The following is a 15362-nucleotide window of genomic DNA, read 5'->3' as shown; positions in this document are numbered from 1 at the left end:
CTACCCCCAAACTGTGAATTCAGTAGTTAACGACTGCAGCAAACTCAGGACAGAGGTGACCCTCCTTAGAGAAGAGGCTGCGGCGTCGTGCGTAGGAGTGTTTGTACGTTATATTCGTACGTGTGTATGTGGTACGTATATACACACGTATATGGGATATGATGGCATGTGTGTATACACACAAATACACATACTATCCAAGTACCAAAGGCCTGAAGCCCGTCGGCCCTGCTCCACCCCGTCCACCACGCCTGCCCGGGTCTACAGCAGAGCTCCACGCTCGCTGTGTGCGCGATAGATACTAGTTGTTGAGCGGCCGCATTTCAAAGAAAACTCTGTTTGTATTTGGACCGTAAAGTCAGGCTACGTGAGTCGCTCAGCCTGCAGTGCACAGTCATCCCAAACCCCAGGGAAGCCAGAACGTGGGACATGGAACAGGATTCCGTCCCTCGAGCGCCAGTGGCCTCATTTGTAACGCCCCCCGTGGATTTCTCAGCGCAAGGTGAGCATCCGTTACGTGCCAGGTGCTCACTCACCTGGGGCAGGTAGAACCAGCCCACTTTATAGACAGGGGAGACAGGACCAGTCTGCAGGCTCAGCGATGCTGGGCAGCACCGCCTTTGCAGGACGTCCCGGTGTCAGGCCTGGTCACAGCCCTGGGGCAGAGGTCAGCGCCTCCCTGTCCAGGCATCCAGGGCGGGGCTTTGTTGGCTCTCAGATGCTTTGCTCCGGCAGCCCCCAGCTTAGGAGGGGTCTCCGAAGAGCCAGTGGTTCCACGAAGCCTGTAGAAAAGAGGGGGCACATGGTGTTACCGCACAATCTAGGACGTGGGGTCCCACTGAGGTTTGCTTCCAGAAATGCACGTACACACACGGGCGGTCACTTCTCATTCATGCCATCTTCTGTGGCTGTGTGGGAAAATACAGAATAATTCAGGGTGTTCTTTTTTCCTACTCAAAAATATTTTGAAAACACAATACATTCCGTAAGATTTATTTGAGTCTGCTATAATTTATTTGAGTCTGCTGTAATTTATAAATGTGGGATTTCAATCCAGGAAATTTGAACTTTTAAAAATTGAGCAATAATGAAAGTATTTCTGTATCTCTTTACTTGGCCCTGGGGGCCGAGAGCCATCTGGGATGAGGGCGTGACTCAAAACTCTCGCGTGGAAGCCAAGGCCAAGAAGGCCCCTGAGAGTACCTGTCCCCCAAGACCTGCCCTTCCCAGACTGGGCTGCTCAGTCCCCAGGGTCAGTCGACACAGGGGCGTTACCAGTGGACTGATAAGAGTCTCATACTAAGTGAAGTAAGACAGAGAAAGGCAAATATTATGTGATATCATTTATATGTGGAATCTAAAACAAATGAGACAAACGAACTTATTTACAAAACGGAAACAGACTCACAGACACAGAAAACAAAATTACGGTTACCAAAGGGGGAAGCAGGGTCGGGGAGGAGGGATAAATTAGGAGTTTGGGATTAACAGATACGTACTACTATGTATAAAATAGATCAACAAAGACCTACTGCACAGCACAAGGAATGATATTCAGTATCTTGTAATAACCTATAATGGAAAAGAATCTGAAAAAGAGTAGATATATATAAAGAATATATATATATATGTGTATTACTGGATCACCAGTTTGCTGTATACCAGAACCTAACAGAACATTGTAAATCCACTGTATGTCAATTAAAAAGAACAGAGTCTATCGCCCACATTCACAGGTCCTTTTAGGTTCAGTGCAGACAAAGGAGCCCCTAGGTTTGTGTATTGCGAAATTAGAAGTTTGAATCTCAAAAGCAAATGGTTGGGAATTACAGCTCTTTGTTGGAAGGAGAGTGATGGATGCCTTCTTTAGGAGGAAATATCTAACGCTTTTTCCAGAGGCGACACCAACTCCAGGTGCTTTGAAGATCAGCAGGGTAACACTGACCTTATCCGGTGGATGGGGACCCCTGGTTGACCCTCTCCGGCTGACAGCAGACCCCCCTGTTAATGCCCCCGGGACCCCACTCCCTCTACCAGCAGCTGGAGCATCTGTACGAGATTCATCACAGACTTACCTCGGGGCTGGCTGGCGTGAACTTGACTTCTGTTTCTGTGTCTGCTGCCCCTGGGGCTTGAGGGCTCCCAGGTGTCATCTGGGGGTAAGAGGAGAGTCCATCAGATGTCCTTCCCCTGGCAGGCCTACGGGGTGAGCGAGCCAGGGTGTCGGCTTCACCCGCCAGCAGGAGGCCATGTTTGTGAGCAGCGCGTGGAAGCCCAGCGAGAAGACACACGGGAGCCACAGGCCGGGGGGTCGCCCTCTTGCTGGGGCCGGGAGCTGGCGGACAGGGCCTGCGGTCTGCCTGGGAGGGGTGGCCGGTCTAGGAACCCCTAGTTCTCTCTGCGTTTGTCCTGAGACACCTGCGCGCCTGTCCTGGGGCCCATCAGGTGTCTTTCGGTTGGAGTTAGTGGCCACTGGGGGCAGGGAGCAGGGCTGTGCAGGAGGGGCTGGATTCTTGCAAGCGCGAGAGGTGCCGTTTAGCAGCCGGGCTTGTTCGTGGACCGCTTGCCATCTCTCTGCCATTTACCTGCTAAGTGGACCGTCCATTCACTCCCCTTCCCCTTCAGCTCTCATCGGCCGTTAAACACACACGTTCAGTTTTACTTCACCACGTGCTGGGGTGTTGACTGGTCCCCATGGAACCCACCCCAAGGCCACAGCACACACCTTTCCTCGGGACCCTGGGGCTGGCCTCCGCCGGGACGGTCAGTGCTTTCCCGCCTCAGCCCTGGCCGCTCACGGCCGCGTGGCCGGTCCGGCGGGGGGTCGCTCCCTCACCCCGTCCTGCTTCTATGAGCTAGTTTTACCCGGACCCCTGAGGCCCTTCCATGCTTGAGTGTGGGCTGGTCGATTTCTAAGTACGATGTTTCCCAACAGAGATCAGTTTTACTCAGGTGGTGCTGAGGTTTGAGAATAGGAAATGGGCTAAAAGTAACTGAATCCAGAGCTTGGGAAGCAAAAGGTCTTGCCGAAGGGGTGGGTTAGCCCAGCCCGTGGCTGGTCTGCGGAAAGCTGGGGTATCCCTGTGCCTAGAAGGACATCCTCCCGCCAGGGCCCCCTGAGTGCTGTTGCTTTGTCCAAATCAATCCCATATCTCAAGAGGCTGCCAAAATCAGGGTTCCCAGAGCTGGGCAGGACCGGGGATTGGGTCATAGTAGGATTCTTAGTAAGGTTTTTGCATTCTTCTGGATGTGCACACCTATATGCATAATATTTCAAAAGTAGCGTATTTTTTTTCTGGGTGGTCGGAAAAAGGAGGGCCCAATAAAATAGATTTAGGGGCAGTTATTTCTGTAAACCATTTTGCATTTTAAAAATTGCCTACTTTTCTGAGATTAATCGGGGAACTAAAAGCTGGCAGTAGTCAGGCAGAGGTCATCGTCACCGCCGATGCATTCCTAGAAACAGTGTTTCTATCCCCCATTTTTCGTCGTTCGTGGGAAATGTTCTTTTGCATTTTCCAGGCTGTGCCCCCCCGTAAGAGATGGGGTGGCACGCTCTGAAGACAGCGGGAGTCTGGGTTTCATTCCCAGCTCTCGCTCCTCTGCTCTGTGACCCCACTGCTTTGCAGCCTCTCCAGGCCTGGGTGTGTTTATGTTGAAGATGTGGAAATGAGGGCAGAATCCACGTAGGAAGCCAGTTCCTGGCATGCTCACTGCCCTCCAAACGTGCAGAAGACTGCTCCCAGCCAGCCCCGCCCCCACTGTACTGGGCCTGCCCTCCCCAAGGTCACCTGCTGACCGCCCCCATGGCCATGTGCAGGTCCGAGCTCTCCCCTGCGATGCAGTCCTCCCGCCAGCATGGGGCGCTAGTGGCCAGCGCCACCAACCTCTTTCAGATGGTCCACACTCAGCCTCCCCACCTTCCCTGAAAGCGTGGCCCTAAAGGCCTGCAACCCCCAGTTCTGCCCCCGACAGGAGGCACAGAGATGGAGAATGAGGCCTGGGTTTGGGATCCAGAGGCCTGGGTCCAATTCCTAGCAAAGCCAGGTACCCTCATTCCTTCCAAGGGGAGGGTCTTGCTCATAAGTCTGAAGCCCCCAACCCTCTTCTGGGGTTCCAAGCCGCACATCCTGCTGAGTGAACTTAACCTTCATGGTGTCGTGAAAGCACTGACAACTCAGCCCGACCAGCACTAGTCTTATTTCCCCACAAAAGCGCCTTCTCTCGTGACCCCCATTTAGTCCCTGGGGTCACGACCCCTCCTGTTGCCCGAGCTGGACCCTCGGTCACCGCTCACCTCTTGCTGATTCTCCAGCGCTGCTGCATCTCCCCAGGGTCCTCAGCCCTTTCCTCCTGGACCACAAGGGGGGCCTCCCCATCCTGGCATCCTTAGGGCCACCCCACCATTATCTCGGGAAAGCCCAGCTCACTGTGCCGTGCACTGCTTAGTACCCCTTTCATTGCCTCCCCACTGCTCTGTGGGTCCTGCCCATCTCTGCCCCCCCAAAAGTTGCCTTCACCATTACCCCAAATCCTCACCTTCCTCCAGCCCACCTCGCGTGTGCCCGTGCACCCTCGCCTCTGCCCACGAGGCCCTTCCCCCTTCCCACCCAGGACCAGACTCCTTGAAGACCCAGCGCCAGCCCCTGATCCTGTGAAGAGCTCCCCAAAGCCCTGGAAACTTAATCGTCGTGTTCTCTGTGCTTTTATTATGTGCCTTTTAATACTTTTATGATAACATTTCTTATATTTTGCTATAATCATTGTATTTATATTTGTTTGTATTTTAAAGTAAAATAATTGTAGACCTTTATGTACCTGTATTATACCTTCATTAGAACACATTACATTTTTGTTGTGATAATGTATTTTATTGCCCGTCCCCAAGGGAACTATGAACTGGTTGAGGACAGGGGAGCCTGTCCTCCTCATACTTACAGGCCAACATCCAGCAGGACACCTGATGTCAGAAAACCTTCAGTGAATGTCCTCTCGAGCTGGTGCTGCCGTCACTGGGACCCTTGTATCTTCAGATACTCATTTGTCAAATGTGCAGAGACATTTATTAACTCGGTGCCCCCAGGTTTGGACCCGAGTGAAGGGTGTTGTGGGCATGAAGTCGGTCGTGTGGGCATGAAGTCGGTCGTGGGAGACGAGGGATTTCCAGCCCAGGGCTTAGCTGACCTGAGTTCTGCTGGTGACTCTGCACCTGCCTGGTGACTTGGGATACGTCACCCCCAACCCCAGGCCCCCATCTCCGAAATGATGTCATTGCATGGACCATCCTGAGAGGCACTTACTTCGTGCACCTCCAGCCTGAAATGGGGCGCCTGCAGTGTGACTGTTTACTCCACCCTCTAACACTCATGAGTTTCATTTGGAAGCTGAATGTAGTGACATCTGGAGAAATCATAATTCACCGGTTAAACTGGTTGCTGGGTTTGGAGGCCTGTGGGCCAGGAAGAGGCGGCATCCTCCTCGTCTCTGGTTACTCGGGACTGCTTGCCCTCACTGTCTCTGAAACGTGGGAGGACCCTTTGCAGCGTCGCGTGACTCATGGAGAAGAAATGGGACGGTCTCCCTCCGAGGCAGCGCTGAGGATGGGTCCGCGGGGACCCCTGGCCTTCCTGTCATAGCTCCCCTGGGAACTGAGCAGGGCTGGCCCTGGGGAGTCTGGGGCTGCCGGGGGTGGGCTCTGCAGGGCGGTCTCTCCAGGCAGTGACACTGGGAGGCACCGAGTAGGAGGGACCTGCCTGGACGCCCAGAGGCAAGCATGCCCCCTCCCCAGCCTGTTCTCAGGGCTACTTCCCCATGGCAGACAGGCCACTGCAGACATAGCCTGAGTCACTGAAGCCAAGCCCAAGCTGGGGCCGGGGAAGAGACAGAGAGAGAGAGAGAGGGGAGGGGGGGAGAGAGCGCTGTTTCCACTTGTAAGTGGATGTGAGGTTCTTGGTCCCCTGGAGAAGCAAGGCCACCAGCTCCCCTGCAAGCCACCAGGGAGCCATAGGAAAGTCCTGGCATCGTAAACGCGGTCGTTCCGAAGAGGACTCCTCTTTCTCACGCACGGCGGGCTGGCTGGGGTCAGACGTCTGCGTCGCGGAGCTTGGAGAGAGGGGCCACCTGTCCTCATCCTCCTTACCCTTCCACTGACCCTGAACAGGGCAGGGGCCCCTGGCAGGTGGCGTCTGCAAGCAGGGGGCTTGTCTGGGACACAGAGAGGGGGCAGAGAGCACAGACGGGCACGGTCCCTCTGGAACCCACAGCCTGCGCCCGTGTCCGGGCAGCGGTCCTGAATGTCACACTCGAGCCAAACGGGCAGGTCCTGGAATCTTTTGACGTCCCCGCAGAGCCGAGAGGAGCAGGCGGTGCCTCAGGCATCCCCGCAGGGCAGCAGAAGCCCCTCCACCCGCTGGGGGTCCTGGGAGCTTTGTGGTATGGTGGGATACCTCCCACCCCGCCGTTCCCGGGAGAGCAGGACTGTCCAGAAGGATGGGCCAGCCCCCGGCAGAGCAGCTCCGGGTCTCAACTCTGGCCCCATTTGCCACCTCCTTGCTGCTCACTGGCCTAATGAGACGCACATGGCTGCAGCCGCTGTCCCACTCTTCAACAAAGGGCCCAGGGGCCTGTAAAGAGAGGCCAGAGTGTCCTGCCTTCCCAGCCGCTGCTTGGTTCAGGGACCGCTTACAGCCCCTTGAAGGGCAGGGACTCGCAGGGGGAGGGAAGGACCGGGCGAGGGAGGGAGGTGGGACAGCCGTCCAGAGGAACCTTGTAAAAACGTCACAACCTCACAAGCCCAGTGCTTTCTGCTTTACATTTGCTGGGAGAGGAAGCAGTTTGCCTTTTGTCTGTCCCTCCTTCACCCCACAGGTATATGTCCTTAACCTGCTCCTTTGAAAATCAAGTCGCAGTTCATAGAGTCCAGCCTACGGGAGGATGGCTCCGGGCTCCCTCCTGCTGTTCTAGGGTTTAGAGGTGGATTCCCAAATAGTCATTGGGACGGGGTCCGTTTTGTCGTTTGGCATTGCCAGTTCTCTACCCTTCTGACCCTTGGGGCTTCCAGGCCCGGCTCACAGCCAGGAGAGGTGCCCAGAGGCCACAGGCAGGGAGGGGGCCTGAACTGGGAGGACAGAGGGCCCCCATCTGCAGGGGCAGCTGGACCCCCGCCTCTCCGATCGCCCAGGTGAGCCTCGGCCGCTGGTCCCTAAGGGAGGGGGTCCTGTGTACATGCTTTCCCGTTATCCAGGCCTGATTGGAGCTCGCTGCTCAGAGCTTCACATTCTCTCCAACGAAAGCAAAACCGCTCTTTCCCCACGTCCCTGGACAAACGTTAGTCACAGAAACTGCCTTGGGGCAAGCGGCCCTGGGGAGCGAGCTCTGCGGGCCACCCGTTGGCACTGCCCATCCCGGCCAGGCCAGCAGACGGCAGGCAGGGAGGCGTCCAGCGCCTGCCTGCACCCAGTGCCCCATGGTCTCTTCAAATCCCCTGCCCGGAGGGAAGGAGAAAACCCGTCCAGCTGAGTGGGTGATCCTTCCGAGACTCCCTGCAGGGGCTGTTACTGGCACCCCTGCTGCCCACGCCTTCAGGTGGGTGACCATCGAGGTGCAGCCAGACGAGCTGGACACGGGCCGGCCGCTCAGCTGTGTCCACTGCGTGTCCCGGCTGCGCCCCGGCGGGCCTCCGCATCTGGGGCTCTCAGGCAGGACTGTAGCGGCTGGTACAGCCTCAGGGCCTGGCAGCCCGCGGGCGCCCCGCCCCTGGCAGGGAGCGTGATGAAGCTGGAATTCTTGTTGCTCCACCCAGCCACGTGCCCCGGCAGTCACAGCCCATCGCAGCCGCAGTTCACGTCTCTGAACAGGGCTGCGGATGATGTAGGCTGTGCTCGATCCCCCGCTTCTTCCTGCTCGGGGAGCATCTCCGGAGAACCGGGATTTTGCCAGCGTGCAGGTGCTGATTCCTCAGTTCCGGGCCAGACCTGCCGTCTGCATTTCTCGCTGGCTTCCGTGTGTCACTGACCCTGCTGGTCTCGAGGAGCAGAAGCTTAGAATGCACGGGAGTCCGAGTGCATTACAGAGTGCGGGTGTTACAGGGAGCCTGGGGCTCCTGGTCACCTGCGTGACCTTCACCTCTGCTGTGTGTCTGACCTCCTCATTGTAGCCCCTCTTGCAGCAGGTATTTATTGAGCACCTACTGTGTGCCAGGCGCTGCTCCAGACCCTGGGGACCCAGCTGGGGAAGAATAGCGCCCTCTGCCCTCTTGGGACAGAAAGAGCGTTGACCACAGCGTCTTACCTGCTTGTCTGGTTTGCGGTGGGGGGGGGGGTTGTTAGATCATTTGTTGCCATGCCTGCAGAGACAGAGCCCGAGCTACTTTTCATCTGATGGAAGACGTTTCCTAGTAGTGTTTCCCAGAAGCGGGACCTGATAGGTGTACTTCCTGAGGTCTTAAGTACCTCATGTTTCTTTCCCTCCCCACGGGGTCCATGGATTCTTGGGGAACAGAGCTCCAGGGACGCCGTTCTTCTCCACAGAAACTCTGGGCGTCCTGGGATTGCCAGTTAGCGGGTGGTATGAGCACAGGGGAAGGCACCCCAGTCTGGTTCTTTTTGTTTCTTTTTATGTCTGGGAGCCTGTAGGAGGTTTTCTCTAGTCTTAGAATCCAGAACTTTGTGATGTGGCTCTGTTGCTTGTCTTGTTGGGTTTCTTTTCCAGAACTCGGTGTTCCTTTTAATCTGAAACCCTCGATCTTCCTTGAGCATGGGGACTCTTCTGTCGGTATCTCTCCTGTGACCGCGTCCGCTTCCTCCTTTCCACATACCTTGTCTTTTTGCTCAGATGCCGGGAGATTCCATGAGTCAGTCTCCAATTCATTAATTGTTTTTCATCAGTGTCTATTTTGCTATTTTGCTTCTATTATTAAAAAAAAAGTCTACTAATATTCTTTGTGTGATTTCCAAGAGCCCTTTTCCTGTCTCCTGGTTGTTCATGCTCTTTCAAAGCAGCACATTCTCATTTTATCCACACACACTCCTCTGGCTTCTCCCAAGATGATAATTTCCGCTGTTTTGAAAGCTGGATCCCCATTCACTGTGCTGTCTGTGTGGTGCTCCGCTTGGCAATTTCCCCACTGTGGTCCTCAGTCGTCTGATGCGAATCATCGTTTGTTTTCTACTCGTGTTTACGGCACATTTTGTTGGTGATACGAAGTTGGCTCTGTCCCTCCAAACCACACTCTTGGGAGCTGTGTTCAAACGGTCAGGAGGCTGTGGGCAGGCTCGGCCAGGGGACAGAGGGCCCCCGCTGAAAAACAGTGCAGGACAAACGCCCAAGAGGGAGGGGGGCTGGCCCGTGCAGAATGGGCGAGACCCCCCAGGGAAGGTAGCTGTCAGCTCTCCGCGCCCGGGTCCATCACTGCTCATTCACCCCTGGCACGTCCCACCCCAGCCCCTGCACAGTGTACCTGGGAGCCCAGGTGTCCAGGGTCTTTGTTCTAGGCGTAGTGAACGGGAGGAGGGGGCAGCAAGGGCAGCCTGACGGGGGGAGCCCCTTCAAGTGAGCTGGGCAGTGCCAGGGGCCTGTGGAGGCAGAGATGCTTCCACTTTTCGTGCTGAAGGGGCAGTGAGGGCTGGCATGACGCCCTGGATGTCTGCTCTGTGCTGGGGACCGTGGCCACGCCCCCGGGCTGCTGTGAACAGTTCCTGGTCTCCTGACCCTCGCCTTCTGCCCCCCAGTCTCCACTGGCAGAGCCTCAGGTGTGCACATGTGTGCGTGCGTGTGATGTATCTGACCAGGAGACGTTCCACATCTGTGATCCTCTCCCTCTACCCTTATTCCTCACGCTTCCCTTCTGGTTGCAGAGTCTTAGCTGCACTTCCTCTAAAAAAGCTGTCACTGTCTACCCTGAGCTCTAGTTGCTTATAAACATGTTACTCCTCCCCCGCTAGATTGCTCTGATTCACCTCTGGGCTTTTTAAACAGCTAACAGCATTCCTGGCACATGAAAGATGCTCAGTACATGTTGGAGAGATAGATGCGTAGATGGCAGGGTGGATGGGGGGGATAGATGGCAGGGTGGATGGGGGATAGATGGAAGGATGGTGGGTGGATGGATGGAAGGATGGTGGGTGGATGGATGGAAGGATGGTGGGTGGATGGATGGTGGGTGAATAGAAAGAAGGAAGGGAGGCAGGGAGGAGGGATGGTGGGTGGATGGAGAGATAGATGGAAGGATGGTGGGTGGATGGATGGTGGGTGAATAGAAAGAAGGAAGGGAGGCAGGGAGGAAGGATGGTGGGTGGATGGGGGGATAGATGGAAGGATGGTGGGTGGATGGATGGATGGGGGGGTGAATCAGTGAATGGATGGAAGGCCTTGAAATGAATGCTTCCCTCTTAAGCCCACCCCTGCCTCACTTTCTGGAGAACTTTGTTGATGTGCCCCTCCCTGTGTCAGGCCCTAGGGATACAGATTCTCAGTGCCCAATGGTCGGTGTGGGTGAGAGAGGGGGACGGCCAGCCTCTCAGTCCTGCCGCTGCCCGGCCTCTCTGCCTGCCCCGCTTCCTGGCCGAGCAGACAGATGCAGCGTGAACTGTGTACAGGACACACGCACACGGTTTCAGGTGGCTCTCACACGCGGGAGGCTGTCGGGGCCCCAGATGTTTTTCATTTGTGGCTGAGAACGCCGCCCATGTCAGCAGACACAGCTGGGGTCAGGGTGACATCAAGGCGGTCGGCCCCGAAGGCTCTCGGTCAGAAAGACTAATGAACCTGCCGCTCACTCCTGCCCAAGCCCTGGGCCCCGCAGGCATGTGGAGTGAACCCTGAAACCTGCGCTCCTGGGGGCGGCCCTGTCGTTTCTGGCTTTCCACGGATGATGCTGTATTTCCCCTCGGAGGGCTGGCGCGGCTCATATATCAAAACCTGCTGTAATTGTTTCCTCCCACTGAGGAAGGCTTCCATTTAGCTTTCTCTAGCTGCCCCCCTTATTAATTATCTAATTACAACCACATTCTCCAAGAGAGAGCAGCCTTTGACTTTCTGCCCAGGACCACTTAAAAAGGCTTACATATTTGGAGTGCTCTGAACTTGAAATAAAAGAAGCGCATGTGTGTTTCCACGCACTGGAGTTTGAGGGAAAATGTGTCTTTGCTTTTTTGCAGAGCTTTGTCTTGCGGCAGCAAAGGTTTCTAGAGTTCCCTGATCAGCTGGGCCTTAGTGTGGAGCTCAGGGTTCCTTCCACAGGGAGGGAGCGGGGGGCGCAAGAGGTCAAGGCACATACCTCGTGCTGCCCCTGCCCAGTGGCATCAGGCCACACCCCCCCCCCCCCACACACACACACGCTGTAAATTTGGGATTGGCCGCAAGCTGTCTGGGTGTGCTGTAGAGCTGGGTCCTGCAGGACTGGGCAGTCAGCAGTCCACGGCCCCAGAACAGCAGGCAACAGGCCAGCAGCTGCCCCAGCCACGCGCTGCCTCCTTGCGGTGAGGTGAGGGGCCCACTGTGCTCACCCCCAGCGACCTTGCCAGCGCGTGCTGAGGTCCTTGGCCAGGTGCTTGTGCCCCGTGATATCCCCGGGGCCCTCCCGCCGTCCCCACTGCGGAGACGTACAACCTTGGCTTACGGGGCTGCGTCACTCGCTCTGCAGTCTGGCGCTCGGACACCCTGGCCCGGATCTTCTCTCCGGCACATTTTCTCTAGGACGCCTGTGGGCGCAGATGGCAGCCCGTGAGGTCCTGAGCTCCCTGCCCGCGGGGCCCGCCCGGCACACGCCCCTTCCCTCTGCGACATCACTTGGTCTTCCACCTCCCTGTCAGCAACAAGCTTCACTCCCCAGTGGGAAGGCAGGAGTGCTTCTGGTAGAGCGTGGCCTTTGTCACTTGAATTGGTTCCTGGGAGCCTCACTGGCCAGGTCCCGCGGGAGGTGGTGGACATGGGGGTGAGGGGCTCCGGAGACGGCGGCTGGAAGCTGGCCCCAGAGCGGCATTTTGATCGACCCACCTGCACTTTATGGACCAATTGCATGAGCTGCGGGGCTTCGTGGGGCTGGGGGTTCAGCAGTTGTGTATGTTGATCCCACTGGAGGGGGCCAGAATCCACAGGTGATGAAATAGCCTGGCGCACACGCACACACACACACACACGCACACACACACACGCACCTGGGTACAACCTCCTCCCACCCCAACACACACACACACGCATACACACACGCACACACGCACACGCACCTGGGTACAACCTCCTCCCACCCCAACACACGCACATACACGCACACACACACACACGCACACGCACATACACACACCTGGGTACAACCTCCTCCCACCCCAACACACACACACACGCACATACACACACACGCACACACACACGCACATACACACACCTGGGTACAACCTCCTCCCACCCCAACACACACACACGCACATACACACACACGCACACACACACACACACACGCACCTGGGTACAACCTCCTCCCACCCCAACACACACACACACGCACTCGCACCTGGGTACGACCTCCTTCCACCCCAACACACACACACACACACACACACACACACGCACCTGGGTACAATCTCCTGCCACCCCAACACACACACACACGCACATACACACATGCACACACACACACACACCCCTGGGTACAACCTCCTCCCACCCCAACACACAGACACACACACACACACACACATATACACACATCCCTGGTACAACCTCCTTCCACCCCCAACACACACACATGCACACACACACACATGCACCTGGGTACAACCTCCTCCCACCCCAACACACAGACACACACACACACACATACATACACACACACCCCTGGTACAACCTCCTTCCACTCCCAACACACACACAAACCTGGTACAACCTCCTTGCACCAGCAACACACATGCACACACACACACGCACCTGGGTACAACCTCCTCCCACCTCAACACACACACACACACACACACACCTGGTACAACCTCCTTCCACCACCAAACACACACACACACACCTGGTACAACCTCCTTCCACCCCCAACACACACACACACACACACGCGCGAGTGAGGTGTGAAGAAGCCTCGTGCTGTGCCAAGGTCCCTCTTCTGTTTGTGAGGCTTCCCGAGACTAGTGCCAGGTGATACCAGTGGGGGAAGCCAGGTGAGAGGTGCATGCGACCTCCCTGTACACTTTTGTTTTGCGTTGTCTGTGAATCTGTAGTTTTTTCAAAAGCACAGCTGTAGAAATTCATCGCCCTCTGACAGCTCCTGCCCAGCAGCCGTCCACTTCTCTGCGTCCTCGCCCCCACCCCTCTGCAGCTGGCTCGGCTCACACCGCTGTCCTGAAGCCCCTGCAGCCGCCTCTCCCCAGCACCCCTTCCCCTTCCATGGTGGGCTGCTCTTCTCCATGGGAGCCCCACCAGGGAGCGGCTCACCCACGGGGTCAGCACCGCCCTGCCGGGCACCTGGGGGGGCAAGGCTTTGGTGGGCACAGCAGACAGGAGATCCGGCCCTCTGGGTCTGGGTGCAGCCGGAGAGGGTGGAGGTGGGGAGGGAAGGGGGGCTCCAGGCCTGGCCTGGGTCCCCGGGGGCAACGGCCTGCAGGTGCCCAGTGGCCCTGACTACTGGTCACCTGTGCAGCTTCTGCCAGGGCAGACAGGGAGCAGACGGGTGTCAGAGCGTCCCGTCTGGGGGCTCCTGGATGAGGGCGGTCCCTGCACACCGAGAGATGCGGCGGCTTCTCAACCTCCCTCTACCTTGTTTTCCAGACTGTCCCGCGGGGCTGAGCGCACGTGGAACTGGGGTGCATCCGAGTCTGTAACTTCTGAAACCCGAATGAACTCCGGGAAAGCCCCTCTCAGTGCTCCAGCATGGTGCCTAGACAAGGGCACAGCGACAGAGCCCGGACCGCACGGCCCCCTCCCCGAGACGGGCCCCGCAGAGGAAGTGGCGCGCATGGTCCTTCTTGCCGGTGACATGTTCATTGCCGTCCTCGCCACTGTTTGAGGGTGGGAACAGACCCAGGCCTGGGTTTTATTTTTTTATTTTTGTTTTGAGGGGGCGGGGATTTATTATTTCTGAAAATCGCTGAATTCAGGAACACATTTACGAGGATTTTGGATTTGTATTTCCCTCTAAGTGCCTTTTTTTAGTGTATATTTTAAAAAATAAGCCAGAAATGCCTTCCTGTACAATTCTGTTTAAACTGGACCAAGGCTCTCAGAAAAAGAACCTCGTGCTCCCTTCCCACCCCCAAGCCCCTGCATGATTGTTTCAAGGAAGCCTGGAATTCTTCTCACTTCTCCCCTTTCTCTTTCTCCATGATTTGCTCAGCTAGCCTTTTTTTTTTTTTTCTGTTTCAGTGTATATGTTGCTTATTTGTTTTATTTATTGAGATATTTGTAACAAGCTCAGTGACTGCAATGTGGCTGTGTATTCTGCTCCCTCCCAGGAACAATAAAGATGTCTTTGCAGTCCTGGTCCTCCGTCTCTTCTTTTCTCTACTTTGCAACACGAGAAAGGGCCTGAGAAAGTTGGAATGGGTTGCAAAAATAACTATCATTTCACTTTAAGGGGGACCGGAAAGGATGTGAGACATCTTATAGCATACATGATTGTAGAACTTTCTAGAAACTACCAACACTAATGCAGTTGAGTGTGTTAACAGACCCAGATGAGGTCTGGGCAGATGAGGTTGGCCTCAGCCCCTCTAGGTGCCCATCTTCTCACCTACCCACGCCCCAGACTCAGTTACTAGAGGTACGTACGCTCTGCAGACCATTTCTTGTTCTTTAGATCAAGAGTCGCCCATCCTGTGTCCCAGGCCTGCTCTTCAAGGTCAGTGCTCGCCAGTGCCAGTGCTGCGGAGCCTTCCCAGGTGGAATTCCTTACTCTCCCCAGACATGACATCCATGTCCTCCTTCACACTTCTCCCGGTGGGTTACAGTCTGCTCTGCATATGTCCAGTCCCCCGATAACATGAGCTCCACAGGCAGCTGTCCCACTTTCCATAGCCCTGTATACGCCACTGGGCCAGGTTAAGGTTGCAGCACTCGTATGTGCAGGTAAGGATGGAGCTCAAGAGCAGAAGTCCCAGAAAGGCCACATCCAAGAAGGAGAAGCCGGCTGGTGTCTGGTCTAGGCGGGCAGGGAGATGGTGCAGACACATTCCATGTGGGGCAGGAAGTCCCGCGCCCCACCTGCTGGCCTCCCTACTGTGTCTGTGGGCTTCACTGGGGGCTGGGGAGTGGCTCCCAGGTTAAGGGCTTCCGGTGGGGGGAACTACAAGTCCATGGGTCACCACCCTGAGCCACCAGAGACATGTCTCCTGGGGGACAGCCGATACCTGGGGCTGCTGTGTGGA

The 15362-nt window shown here is 56.2% G+C and overlaps 1 protein-coding gene across 1 annotated transcript in view; it reads left to right on the top strand.

Annotated features, from left to right (window-relative positions):
• The window catches only part of TWIST2 (twist family bHLH transcription factor 2), a 50481-nt gene extending 36037 nt beyond the window's left edge, over nt 1-14444 (top strand). Inside the window, exon 2 of the mRNA XM_060151205.1 lies at nt 13768-14444. The gene's annotated coding sequence lies outside the window, so the exon portion shown is untranslated. The remainder of the gene's footprint in view (nt 1-13767) is intronic.
• The last annotated feature ends 918 nt before the right edge of the window (nt 14445-15362 follow it).

This window comes from Lagenorhynchus albirostris, chromosome 6 (genome assembly GCF_949774975.1).
Source record: "Lagenorhynchus albirostris chromosome 6, mLagAlb1.1, whole genome shotgun sequence".
In the NCBI taxonomy this organism is placed as follows: domain Eukaryota; kingdom Metazoa; phylum Chordata; class Mammalia; order Artiodactyla; family Delphinidae; genus Lagenorhynchus; species Lagenorhynchus albirostris.
This window is presented reverse-complemented; position numbering and strand designations above follow the sequence as displayed.